The following is a 13,481-nucleotide window of genomic DNA, read 5'->3' on the forward strand; positions in this document are numbered from 1 at the left end:
GTATCACTAGAATTGCTTTGAATTGTAGTTCCCTAATATACCGATTTCATGTCATGTATGTTGCCACTCTTTATTATGAAGTTAATCAAATATAAAAAGCCGTTAACTTAGTAAAAGACTAGAAGCACATTTATTTATAGTTGGAGGGTGTACATATAGTGTCTCCGGCGGCAACCATGGCCAGCATGGGATGGTCGCCGGCGTGGGGGCCCGACCTGAATAAAGGCTGCGGTTCTAGGATCTCTCTTGGGCGAAGATGAAGACCTGCCGGAGGCCTGCCCTTCATGATCTGGCCGGAGTGTTGAGTTCCGAAAGGCGCCGCCGACGAATGTAACAGTACTTCTATTACCTGGAGTTTGCTGGATCGGTGTATTCGATCGTGCGTGCTCATGCTTTTATTCCGACCGTTTGGTTTTGGAGGATGCTGCGCGAAGCTCTTTTCTGTGTTGACACCAAGTGACAGCTAATTCATGGTGATGTCAGAAGAAGCGGCTGGATTTGGAGGACTAGCTAATGGAGGTTCAAGTCTTTCCACTGTTGAGGGGCTTGCTTGGTATTCTGGACTTTGCAACAGTGGTATGAAAGTGGGGGCGACAACACATGTAAAGTTCGGAGTCTTACCTTTCAGGGTGAAACCCAAGGTCTGGCCTTAACTGGTTGTGTCTAGCAATGTCCTTGTTGAAGGCATTGTTTTGAGAGCGGGGACTATCTTCAGGGTGAAAACCTAAGATCTTTGATTGAGCGACGACGGCGCTGGTGCATTGTTCCCTTCTTGGAGGTGTTGCTTTTGAAGAGTCTGAATTTCAGGTGTTGTCTTGGTGGTGGATGTATTACTGTTGCCAGGGCTGGGATACTGTAGTGGGACTTTTATTTCTTAGTTTCTTTTTTCTCTTTTTTGGTTGTGTGCATTCGTAATGTTATTAGGACATTGTGTTGATGCAGAGGCTAGGTGTAATTAATATCTTCTGATATTAATATACTCCCTCCGTCCCAAAATATAAGACGTCTTAGAACTGGTCAAAAGTCAACCTTTACTAATTTTGACCAAATATTTAGAAAAATATATTTACATCTACAATATCGAATGGACATATTAAGAAAATATATTTTATGGTGAATCTATTCATGTTGATTCAATACTTTAATTATTTATATTTTTGTGTATAAACTTGGTCAAACTTAAAAAACGTTGACTTTTGACTAATCCTTAGACGCCTTATATTTTGGGACGGAGGGAGTATTCTTTTTATTGAAAAATATAAAAGATATCCCATTTGTTTTGCCTTGGTCATTTTCAAGACGGAAACATTTTGGGGGGAATTGTTCGCCCAACTAGCTTGGGATTGCGAAAGATGGAGATGATTGCCATGGGATGGAGAAACATGTTTTCTGCTATCTGGCCGACGTGGAGGATGCTCGATCAGACGTCAATAGTGTATGTGTGACCGTGCATATATAGTGAAGGGCGGAAAGGATGGATACAACCCCGTCCTGTAATTATTTTCATGTTTAATTTTCATTTAAATTAAAATTAAAATGATAAACGAAATGAAGGGAGTATTATGTGGTTACGATTGAATTTTGCTGGAGGCATGGAGGATCTACTTTGACGTGGAATATACGGACGCTCTTCTCATCTCACTGCTGATCAACGGAAGAAAAGGAAAAGAGAGTTATTTACATATACACCCCGGTGTTGAATTGTGGATGCGCGCTTAAATGACAAGTACAACTGAGAGCGATGGATTTTCTCTGGTCCAATTATATATAGTGAAAGCTTGTTTCGGTACAAGTCAACATAAAGTCAAGTGAACTGTGACCTATCATGTCCAAGTCGAAGACCCCAAGTGGAGCTAGAGGTGCAAGTACCCTACTACTGGCCCTAGAAAGGGACGGATCGATTGATACAGGTAATGGGCTTTTGTTGTGGCTGTATTATTGGAAAAAAGAAGTTTTGATGTTGTGCCTGGCTTCACAGAATTAAAGGTCTGTGCCATAATATTATTAACGTTTGCTTTGCTACAGATCGAAGCAGCATTTGACCGGATGAGATGTGCTCTCTCTGTTGTTAACCCTGTGTACATATCACTATATCAGCTGCTATTACATGGGATCAGTAACCGCGTGCGCGTGGCTGCGTGTTAAGCAAAAGTAAGATTCTCCGCAAAAAAAGGAGCAAAAGTAAGCTTGAGTATTCTAGGCTTCTAGCTTCACAATCAAGGGTCAGCCAAGTACAAAAGGCTTTGCAAATTGCAAGTGCCATGTTTATATGTTGGACATGCACCATCACGTACAGTGTTGGATTTGTCTCATCTTCAACTCAGGAGTCGCCACTCTCCGGTCTCCACTAGCACATGATTGGTACTATAGATAGGACATGTGCCATCACACAATCTTGGATTTTGCTCCCTCCTACCGAGTTTTGTGAGTGGCCACTAAGACGTGCCTAAAATGATCAATAGATTTTTATTCACGTTTGCTATCATCCAGAGAATTTTTCCCATATTTCAATTCCGATCTTGTTACGTCCATTTCAGCTCCTTTTTTTTTCTTTGATGACTAAGATTGGTATGTATCGAGTGATCCAGTGTGCTCTCATTCATCCTGCCATCATTTCGAATAATATTAGTCAATTTAAATGGATTTTTCATTGTCATTTTCATATATCTCCTATAGACGTAGAGTTTTCGATTTTGCTCCAATTGCATGTTTCCTATCATTAAGGAACTCATTTTCAGTTCAAACCAGTTTTACATTGTTCTATTCTTGATTATGATTTGTATAATTCCTCTATCACATGTAGCTCGTCTCTACTGGCGAGTTAGTTTTCATGTTGTCGAGAAGTATCACATGTTACATTTGAGAAGAAACTTGGCATGACGATCAAACCATGATTGATGAAGACGGTGTGCTAGGGGAGTGCACTGCACCGACCATGGTGCGGAAAATGAAGGTAGGCTAATTTTAGAGGAGATGGATGGTGGCAAAGTCATCGATATCTTAGTATAAGGCAACAAGGTCGTGACAGTAGATAGAGCAATAGTAGCTACTCCCTCCGTCCACAAATAGGTAACCCATAAATTGAGTTAAAAAGCCAATTTCTCAAAGTTTGACCAAGTACATATGCAAAAGTATGCAATTTTTTAACACTAAATCAAGATAAATCGATCCACCATCATCATAACATATTTAATTCATATTGCATTTGTTGATATTCTCTTCTCTATATTTGATCAAAATTATAAATAATTACCTTTTGAGGAAATTTAGATGTCACCTATTATAAATAATTATAAAATTTTAGTTATACTAAAAGATAGTATCGTCACAAGTTGTTAGTATATCATATCATGTTAACTTATGTATAAGTCTTTCGGCCACGAGAATATCAAGCATCCTCATATGGAAGGGTGTGCTTTGATCATCGTTGTCATATGCTAAACATAACTTGGTGTAATAAAGGCTTGTTTGAGTGTATCTTTTTTTGAAACAGGGGATGCGGTCTCGAAGGACTGCGAGCTTTCATTCATTAAGCGGTGGCAGCATAAATTACAAAGAGGGCCTTGCAGAATCTAGAAATTACAGTCAAACCCTTACATTTTGCACAAAGGACCTCGGAAAGAAAATTGGAAAAGCGATCGGGTCCAGCTCCTCCACCATCGCAGATGAGCACGACACAGGCAACCTCAACTCCGCCGGGGACGGAACCACTTGGGGAGGAGAGGCGGGAGCCCACTGCATCGTCGCTGAAAGGCCTCTGTAACGGCATCTGAGCCTGGAGGTTGAAGAAGTCCATCAAGCGCTGGCCGGTGATTCCCGTCGCCAACGCGAGAGGTGGGAGCGGTCGCCATTCGACTCTGAAGAACGACGGCGAGATCGCCGCCGTGATGCATCTCCCCAGAGAAGCAAAGCTTCTCCCCTGCCGCAGATCCATCCACGAACTGCCAATAGAGAAGATCTCCTTCATCCGCTCGCCTCCATGACGAGGAAGAAGAAGGGGATCAATCTCTTGAGCAGCGGCAACAGATCTGCAAAAGATAAGCGAGCTTATTTGTGAATACGTCGCTGGCGCTCCAGCTAGCAAGTCGCAGCTCCACGCCGCCACCACCAGGAAGAGCGTCGCCGCCTGCCACCGCACGCCGCACGGAGACGGCAGCGACAAAATCTCCGTCTTCCCAAACGGCATCACGCCAGCCGCCACACAGGGACAAAACAAGACCTAAACTACAAACCTTAGCTACTACTGTACAGGGGGAAGGGACCCTCACCCAATCTCAACGCCGGCCGACGCCGGAGAAGAGGAGGGGGAGGGGCCTGCCGGCCCTGGAAAGAGAGAATTAGACGGTGGTGGGAGGGTGGGAACGAGAGCGGGGAGAAAGAGGAGTAGCGGGCCCGTTTGAGTGTATCTGAAAGTGTGCATGGATACTTTAATTGATTGAGATCCAGAAACTACTCCACCTGACGATAGAGATACACCAGGACACTCGGTATTACATTATTAACATATTGTCAGTGTGACACTTCGTGATACTGATTACCGAAATACATATACGAGTAAAGAGTATGATATCGGAATAAGGATTCCATGTATAGTGATCAAAAGGTTTGCATGACGAGGGTACCAAAGTCTCACATTGGGCCATCATAATTATCATGAAGTGATAGGGATTAACATATCCAGAAACACAAGGTTTGCTCAAAATCATTTGTGTGTATGTAGAAGCCATCATGGTCGTTCAGGTTCCGTTGTTGGTTATTGGTCCGAAAGGGTTTTAGAACCATGTGTACGTATTGCCAAACCTGTTGGGTCACATTCTTAAAAGTGATTCAATTTTCGGTGTGAGTATTTCTATTATGGAATGTGGTTGATAGAAACGTATGTAATAGTTTCAGAGACATTGAAACAATTGCGGTGAAGTAATCAGAGTCATTTTTTTGTCATTAGAATAGTTCTAGAGGTACTCTAGAATTGATCCGACACTAAATATTAGTGAGAGACAATATAGGAAATGTTCAGGCGTGATTGAAATAGTTTGTGGAATTTTATGGAATTATTCCGAGAATTTTTATGAGATAAATATAAGATTCTGGGCTTTGATATAAAGTGTCGGGGGAGTGCCGGAGGATCAGAGGAGTTGCAAAATGTCCAACCCTCCTAGGCTGGCCGCATAGTTTCCCCCAAGATGTTCTCTGAAAGGATGCACTACTTTACCTGTTGGCTGCTGACGGATTGGATTGCCATATGCATGGATACCGGGAGAGGGATCATCCGTTCGATCCTAAGGAGCAATGAGGGGATATGTCCTCACGGCTGGGAGGGATACACTTAGGGTGTGTTTGGTAGCTCGGATCATTTGGAATTCTTTTTTTTTTCGAGAGTACACCAAAGGCGTACCATATCTTTATAGAAGGCAGAAGATTTAGTACAAGACGACTGCAACTCGTTGCAAACAACGAGCGCAGAACGAACTCCACACCGGCTAGTTCGAAGACAGCCAACACCGAAGCTACAACTACAACACAAAGAACCTATCCAAAGATGATCATCAAAGCCACGTCTCGCTCCGCACCGGACCCGTCCGAGGATCAACACCTGCAAGAGAACTCTCCTTGTCAACGCACCATCAAAGGAGAAGATGGCGGGACTTGGTCGGCTCCGAGAAAGGCGTCGTCTTGGACTCTCCGACGGCGTCGTACATAGTGCCCCGGAAGATCAACCTTGGACAATGACGAACACCGGAGGAACGCAAAGGGAAAACAGCAAGCCGTGTCTCCAACCGCAATGCTCCCAATAGAGGAACGACATCAAAATGCCGCCAATGCGCCAGTTCCACTCCAAACCTAGGCTTTCGCCCGGAGACACCACCAAACCAATGCGGGAGCAGGAAGTGCCGGCACACCTCAACGACGCCTCCAAGGAGGGAAACGACGCCCACGGGCGCCGTCGCCGCCGGCACCGACAAAGCGGGCTAGACTTTCGTCCGTAATGCCGCACACCGCCCACACTACCCGCCGGATTGGGGCCGCTGATCCTGTTGAACACACCGCTGCCGCCACAGCACTTGTCATCGTAGCCATAGCCTGGTGCACCACCAGCTCCCGGCACGGCAGAACCGCTCCCAGCTCCCAGCTCCACCTCCTGCCTAAACGGCAAACAACAGCAGCAGGACACCACCAACCCTCCAGGCAGCAGGATGAGGTCGCCGTCGCGCCGTACAGGCCCACAGCAACCCGTCCGAAACCCATATCACGCCCAAGAAGGACCCAGATCCGGGCCCTGCGCCTCCACTCCGTCTTCCTCGTCGGCACCATCAGGGGAGCGAGGGCGCGCATCCTCCTCCTTGGCCGCCGGCTGGCCTCCGCTGCGCCAGGACCTCCCCTGGCCGCACTCCAAGCCGCCGCCGCCACCAAGCTCCTTGACCCGCGTCACCGCCCCCGTCCAGCGCCGAAGCTCCACCGCACGCCCGCCGCCACTGCGTCCGCCGCCGAGGTCCACCACTCCTCCGCGTCTCCCCGCCGTAGCCGGAGCAACTCCGACTCCACGCACGCCACCCGCGCCGCCCGGAGACGTCCCCCGCGCGAGGAGCCCGTCGGGGCGCGCCGACCCCCACCCGCCGCCTTCGACGGCCGGGCGCGGCCGCCACCGCCGGCGGCGGCAGCGGCCAGGGAGAGAAGATTTGGGGGCCTTTTGTTTTAGGGTTTGGGTGCCTCCGGAGCCGCTCGCGCGAGCGGCCCAGGAGGGAGCGGTGGGTCATTTGGAATTAACTCTCCCACTTGAGATATCTCACCCCATACAAGTTGGCCTGAGATTATTTGGTGTGTTTGTTAGCCCGTATGTGTTGGGAGAAGCTGAACTGATTGCTGTGTTTGGTAGACCGTATGGGTTGAGGCTGGCCCAAAAACTAGAAATATCATACAGTTCCAAACTTTTACACAAGAGCCCCTACACGGAAAAATAAAAAGCAATCGGGTCCTCACAGGCACCACACTGCTGGGATCCTTCTCTTCGCCAGTGGCAGGCCGTGGGGCGGCGGCGGGCCATGGGGCGGCGGCGGCGGCGGTTGAGCAACACGGCGGCGTGCTGGAGGTATCCTCATCGGCGGTGGCGTGCAGGAGGGCGCCGACGCGAGCTTGTGCCTCTGCTCGGCCGTGCGGGAGTCGTGGAGTGCCGGAGGGCTGGAGGAAGGCTGGAGCACGAATAGGACCGGCCTCAGAGCCTTCTCGTCGATGGTGGCAAGTCGTGGGGCGGTGGCGACGGCGGTTGAGCGACACAACGGCGTGAGGAGGCCTCCTCGTCGGCGGTGGCGGGCCGGCGAGCTCGTCCCTCTGCTCGGTCGTGTTGTAGATGTGGAGTTCCGGAGCGGGAAAAAGACCGGCCTGGAGCTTTCTCGTCCACGGTGGCATGCCGGAGGGCGCCGGCGCGAGCCCCTGGCGTCGCTTGCTCTGCCTAGGCCGGCGGGGGAGGAGGCGGGCGGGAGGACGGCGGCAGCACGAAGAGAAGGAACGGGGGAGAATGGGGAGGGAAAAGAGATGGGGGCGGGGGTCTGGGGGTGCTGCTACAGTTGTTTGCGGGATGAGTTCAGCTCGGTTGACATGCGAAGCTCGATTCGAGCTTCCCAACCGGGCCTGGCTGAGAGCCATTTTTCGTACGAGGCCGGCAGTGTTGAGATGGACCGAGCCGACCTACCAATCAACATATAGGTTGTTTAGCTGGGGTGAGATGAGATTTTCTGAGCTCAACCGAGCTACCAAACACACCCTTAGCTACCTGCGGGGATCACACCATTTAGAATTTTCACCAAGTCTTCTGCAAACTACTCCGTGAGTCGAATATAGATAGAACTTGTTATTTCATATTCGTAGATAGATCCTGGGTGGTAGGTGTAGGCAAAAAAATTCCATGCATGAATACCAACAAATGATTGGTTGTATGGACTGGTAGTTGGGCCTATATGGCACAATGCTTAAAGATCCTATGATCTAGACCTTGGAGGAATATGCCAAATCTGTCATTCATCAGACCATGCTCGAGAAGGTGCAACATGCCTCACATTGTGCACGTGGTTGCACATGTGGGGAAGTGCGTAAGACGTGCCCGCATCGGCCATAACTTCCTCCAATCCCCTTACTCTACACTCACTAATCCACCCACTATGTTGTCTCTCTCATGTCATTATCTATCGTCAACTCTAATGGATTATTCGTCACTAAGTCGATGGTACCGCACCCCATTCTTGCCACCTCGAAGGGGAAAAACCTTGCATGCCATTTGCGAGATCTATGAGTGGTTTATCGGAGACCGGGGACGCGATTTGAACCCGCGTTGGCCCCTTCTTTGAGTCATCGTCACTGAATTTACACTGCTTGCGATCATCGATGTTGTGACATCACCGAAATCAGACACTCGGGTTGCATGTATGGACATGACGATGATGCAATGGAGATGGTGGTGTCGGGGATTTTAGTTGCGATGGTGGCGGGATCATGTATGATGGTAGCGGTCCCTTCCGCGTCTTCTCACACTACAAGAAAAGTTCTGATAGACAACGTCTCAAAATCGTCCGCTAAGGGGTATTTTTCGTCGCCTATGGGCCTGTTGCGGTCAGAAACCCACCGGCGAGCAACGACGGGCAACACAGTAGAGCCGGGAACAACTTAGGGCTGCGGCTGGCCCTGGTCCCTCCGAGCGACGGCCCGCAAAGCCTCCGGCACGCACGTCCGATGCTGGTGCAAGGGCGTGCCACCTGACCTATACCTGGTCAGGAAGGTGATGGAGATGCCTCGCTTAGTTTCTTGCATGGCATACACGTAAACATTAAATACGAGCCTCGATCGGCTCTCAGGTTATCCTGTGAATCGGCCCAAAGAGCCGATCCACCCATGATTCGTACGAGGTGTACGAATATATGGTGGTCCTGCTTGATCAAGATAAAGCTAAAACGATCTACGACGATTTAGGGTTTTCACCGCATAATCGGATCATCCTACTCACGATTGGGCCTCGCGGTCACGCACGGTGATCGTAAGCCGATCCTAGACAAGGCCTAAAAACCAACACGAGGTTGATCCTCGGAACATCCTGTCTAGGGCTAGCAAACTACACCCTACGCGTCGCTGGATCCTCCAACCCTTTGTAAGGCCTAACTATTGCAGATATTAAACTAATCCTTGAAGAACAAGGATCAACCGTAACGGATCGGATCTACTAAATAATGATCAAGCGGGGTACCGCCCCTACACCTAAGATAGGTGTAAGAGCGGCTAGATGTATAAGGGTTGCACTACGACAGCATATGATACGAAGAACAATGCTAACCCTAACACATCTAAGATAACTACGTTGCTCGCCATCAAAAAAGCTTCAGTACGAGCAACGCATGAACAACGAAATAAAGCTTAGGCCGCCTAGATCGCAAGATGCGATCTAGGCGCATGATGCTTACCAGAAGAAACCCTCGAGACGAAGGAGTTGGCGATGCGCCGAGATTGATTTGTGGTGAACGTTGGTTGTTGTTTATTCCATAAACCCTAGATACATATTTATAGTCCAGGGGACTTTCTAACGTGGGAAAAATCCCCACCGTGCACGAGACAAACTCTAACTAACCGACACGTATCCTACTATATTACAGATACACGGGCCAACTAGCCCAAACTTTGCATAACAGGCCGATTCACGTATTTCTTCCATGTATATTCTTCAAATCCATCTTGATCGCGGCCCACCTCTGACTCGGTCAAATTCTGGTGATAACACATGCCCCCCTGGTTTTGGAATTGATAATTCCAAAATCACTCTGCTTTTTCTTCGTCGGGTCATGTCGTGGCAGAACCGTCGCAGTATCCTTCATCATGATGCCTTGCCTTCTCAACTTCTCCGCGTGACCTGGCAGTTTTTTTTTCTTTAGGCACCACTTCCTCGGAAACTGCTGTGGCATTGAATTTCCACTATATCCCCTTTTATTTAACCGCTCCGAACAGTTTACTTCCGCATCCCCTTCGCATTAGCACTCCAAAAGCCCTCCTGCGCCACCATGTCCTCTTCCTCCTCTGCTTCATCGGATCTTTCCACCCAGTCCTCCTCTTCCAGCGAGCCGACGCCGAAGCCGAACCAGGAGGAGGTCCACGCGGCGAACACCCGCCGCGCCATCGAAGCCGGGGAGGAGTCTAGCCATGACTTCTCCGTCTGGTCTGAGGACGACAAGTCCTCGACCGACGGGGAAAGTGACCTCCGCTTCCTCGCTGACGGGGATACGGAGGAGGAGAGCGATGACGATCGCTTCTCCTGCGATGACTTCACCTCCCCCGAGGAGGAGGAGGAGGAGAAGGAGGAGGAAGAGGAGGAGGACGACACCTCCTCCGACGAGCCGCCGGCCAAACGGTTCTGCCCCTGGCCGGGGAACCTCAGCGACTTCGACAGCGACGACGACGACGCTGACGAGGAGGATGAGGACAATGAGGGCCCGGCCGGCGGCCGCTGGAGTAGCGACGACGAGCCCGCCGGGAGTAGCGCCGACAGCGGCGACGACGGCGACGACGAGGGCAGCGACGGCCCGTAGATTAGGACCATTAGCATAGGATCAGTAGTAGTAGATGGGGCAATGTACCCCCTAGTACTTCCTTTTGAGAGCAATCAGCTCTTTATGTAAGAAATCTTGCTTATCAATGAAGAATTTCCCCAATTTGATTTTGCCGATTTCTCTTGAGCCAATTTAGCCGATTTCTCCTCATACTGATTTCGCCGATTCGTCCCCTTAGCCAATGCTTAATGAGCCGATAGCAACGCATCGGTCCTCCACGATCCACCCTCCAATTCTTCAACTGATGACCTTGAGATCTGGTGGATAATGTAGAGTCTTCAAGAGAGTCTTTGAATTCTTCCAACCAGGCCCAATGGTCTTCTTCGAGCACTCATCATTTTGTGAAGAAGGTTGCGACGAAGGATCAGCCGATGGTACCCCAATCGGCTCCTAAACAGAGCATCTACCAGGCCTGCTGCCCCCCGAGCCTTACTCAAGGCGAGAATATCGGTGAGGATGCACCAAAGCCGATCACCTTTCTTCCCTCGATAGCCGATATATTTCTTCTGACAGCACTGCTGAACTGGCACAAAGGGTTGAAAATCCTCGACAAGAAGGTTCAGGCACCAGAATCGGCTCAAGGCAGCTGAGGAAGCTCTCATTGTTTTACTCCCTCGAGGAAGCAGAAGGCCCCACAGCTGAACTGGACTTGGTGAAGATCCGCGCTTTGACATAGCCAGCAGATCTCGTGTAATTGTACTAGAGTCGATGGCTGTGCATCGGCTTTGTTTCTTAGTTCTAAAGTCGATGTCCTTGCATCGGCTGTATGTCATGAAATTTTTTTTTTACTGGCCGATTTTTTCTAATCGGCCCCCAATGTTTCACTGCACACATGTTCATCTGCACCTGTTCATCTGATGATTAGATGCCCCCCGAGCCGAATCTGTCAGGTATCTGCAGATATCGGCTCTGTAGATAGCCAAGGCACTGTATTTGCACGTCGGCTCTGGTAGGACCAATGTTGATTTTTCTTAACTCATCAGCCGACGTAAAACCGCTGCCCAGTAGATTAATGTTGAACACAAGCAGAACATGTGGTGAGGATAAATTTTTTGGCCGATTGCTGGAATCGGCCTCCATATTGATCGAAGTGCTCAATGAAGGTTTTGTAATTTTCCTTCATATATCTTTGGGGCCGATCCCAAGGATCGGCCTCGCCACGTTTGCTCATCGGTTTGTTCTTGCTACACGGTCAGGCCAGTGGATAAGACCAGCCTAACCCTGCCCTTCGTCACGTCGATGCACTCGCAGTCGTCCAAATTGATACCTGAGAGTGGCTCTTGGCCTGCTGCTTCCCACGCATTCATGCCAGCCGTTGAAATTTCGGCTGAGTCATCGGCCTGGACGACCTCTACCTCATCTCCGTCCCACTGTATTACACATTGGTGCATCGTGGAGGGAATGCAACAGTTGGCGTGGATCCAATCTCTTCCTAGCAGAACAGCATAAGTGCTCTTGCTATCGACGATGAAGAACATTGTAGGGATAGTTTTCCTTCCTACGGTCAGATCCACGTTCGGAACACCTTGTGCGTCAGACGCTTGGCCGTTGAAATCGCTCAATGTCACGTTGGTCTTGATCAGATCCGAGCTAGAGCGTCCCAACCGACGTAGCATAGAGTATGGCATGATGTTGACTGCCGCTCCGGTGTCCACCAGCATCTTATTGACAGGCCTTCCATCGATATAACCTCGCAAGTACAGGGCCTTCAGATGTCTGTAGCTTCTTTCTCGTGGCTTCTCAAAGATAACCGGCCGTGGGCCGCAGTCAAGTTGTGCCACAGGTGCCTCGTCTAATCCTGGAGCACTGAACTCCGAAGGAAGGATGAACACCATGTTTGTGCCAGCCGATGTTTCATCATCGGCTTTCCTTTGCTTGGGGCGCCACACCATTTTTTGTGGTCGACCCTCTTCATCCAGGGTTCGCTGGATCTTCGCGGCCAGATCAGGCCGCGCCTTCCTTAGCGTGTGCAGATATAACCTTTCGGCTTCTTCCAAGCCGCGCAATCGTTGAACCCTACGCTTTTGGAAATGGCTGAGTCCATCAGGGCACCACCTTGGCCGGTGGTACCTGTCTTCTTCTTCTTCTCCCTCGTCTTCCAAATCCTCGAGATCTTCCATCCGAGGGGACTCAGCGTGTTTGCTTCGAGGTGGGAGAGGCCCTATACGTTTGAAAACGGACACGTTAGCTGCATCCTTCCTCTTCTGTCTACATTCTGGGCAGTTGCCGATTGTAGGCAATCGGCTCATTCCTGAATCCCAGCAGTGTCTGAAGAAGGGGCAGTCCCAGTGTCTATCCTCGTTGTCTTGCTCCCTCGATTCTTCCTTGGCACGGCGCTCGTACTCCTCCTCATCGCGATCATGCCGACGATGTCTCCTGGCGTCCCTAGCCAGACGGTCTCTATCATCATCGTTGCTGGATCGTCGGCGTTGGCTATATTGACTCACATACTTGTTGAGGAGGTGATCAAAGAGAGGTCGCTGATATCTTATGTTCTTCACTTCTCCCTCTGTGACGTAGCGCTTGCCATCATGACGCAGCCGATCGCGTGGAGCGGCCTCCTCTGTGTCCTTGCTACGAGAGCAGCTGCCCTCGTCTCCATCCTTGCCAGAGTGGTGCCCAGGTCCTACCATGTTGATACTGAACGAGGATCCTGGCTGGCAACCTTCAGGGTAAGTGCACTCCACCATGTTAACGGCGGGAAAGGGGTGAGTGTCGACCTTCATGGCGTATTGGTTGAAAATCAGACGTCCTTGTTCTATCGCCATTTGGATCTGCTGACGCCACACCCTGCAGTCGTTGGTGGCATGGGAGACCGAGTTATGCCATTTGCAGTATGGCTTTCCGTTCAGCTCCTGTACCGTGGGGATTTTGAGGCCTTCGGGTATCTTCAACTGCTTT

Source organism: Lolium perenne, chromosome 3 (assembly GCF_019359855.2).
Source record: "Lolium perenne isolate Kyuss_39 chromosome 3, Kyuss_2.0, whole genome shotgun sequence".
Classification (NCBI taxonomy): domain Eukaryota; kingdom Viridiplantae; phylum Streptophyta; class Magnoliopsida; order Poales; family Poaceae; genus Lolium; species Lolium perenne.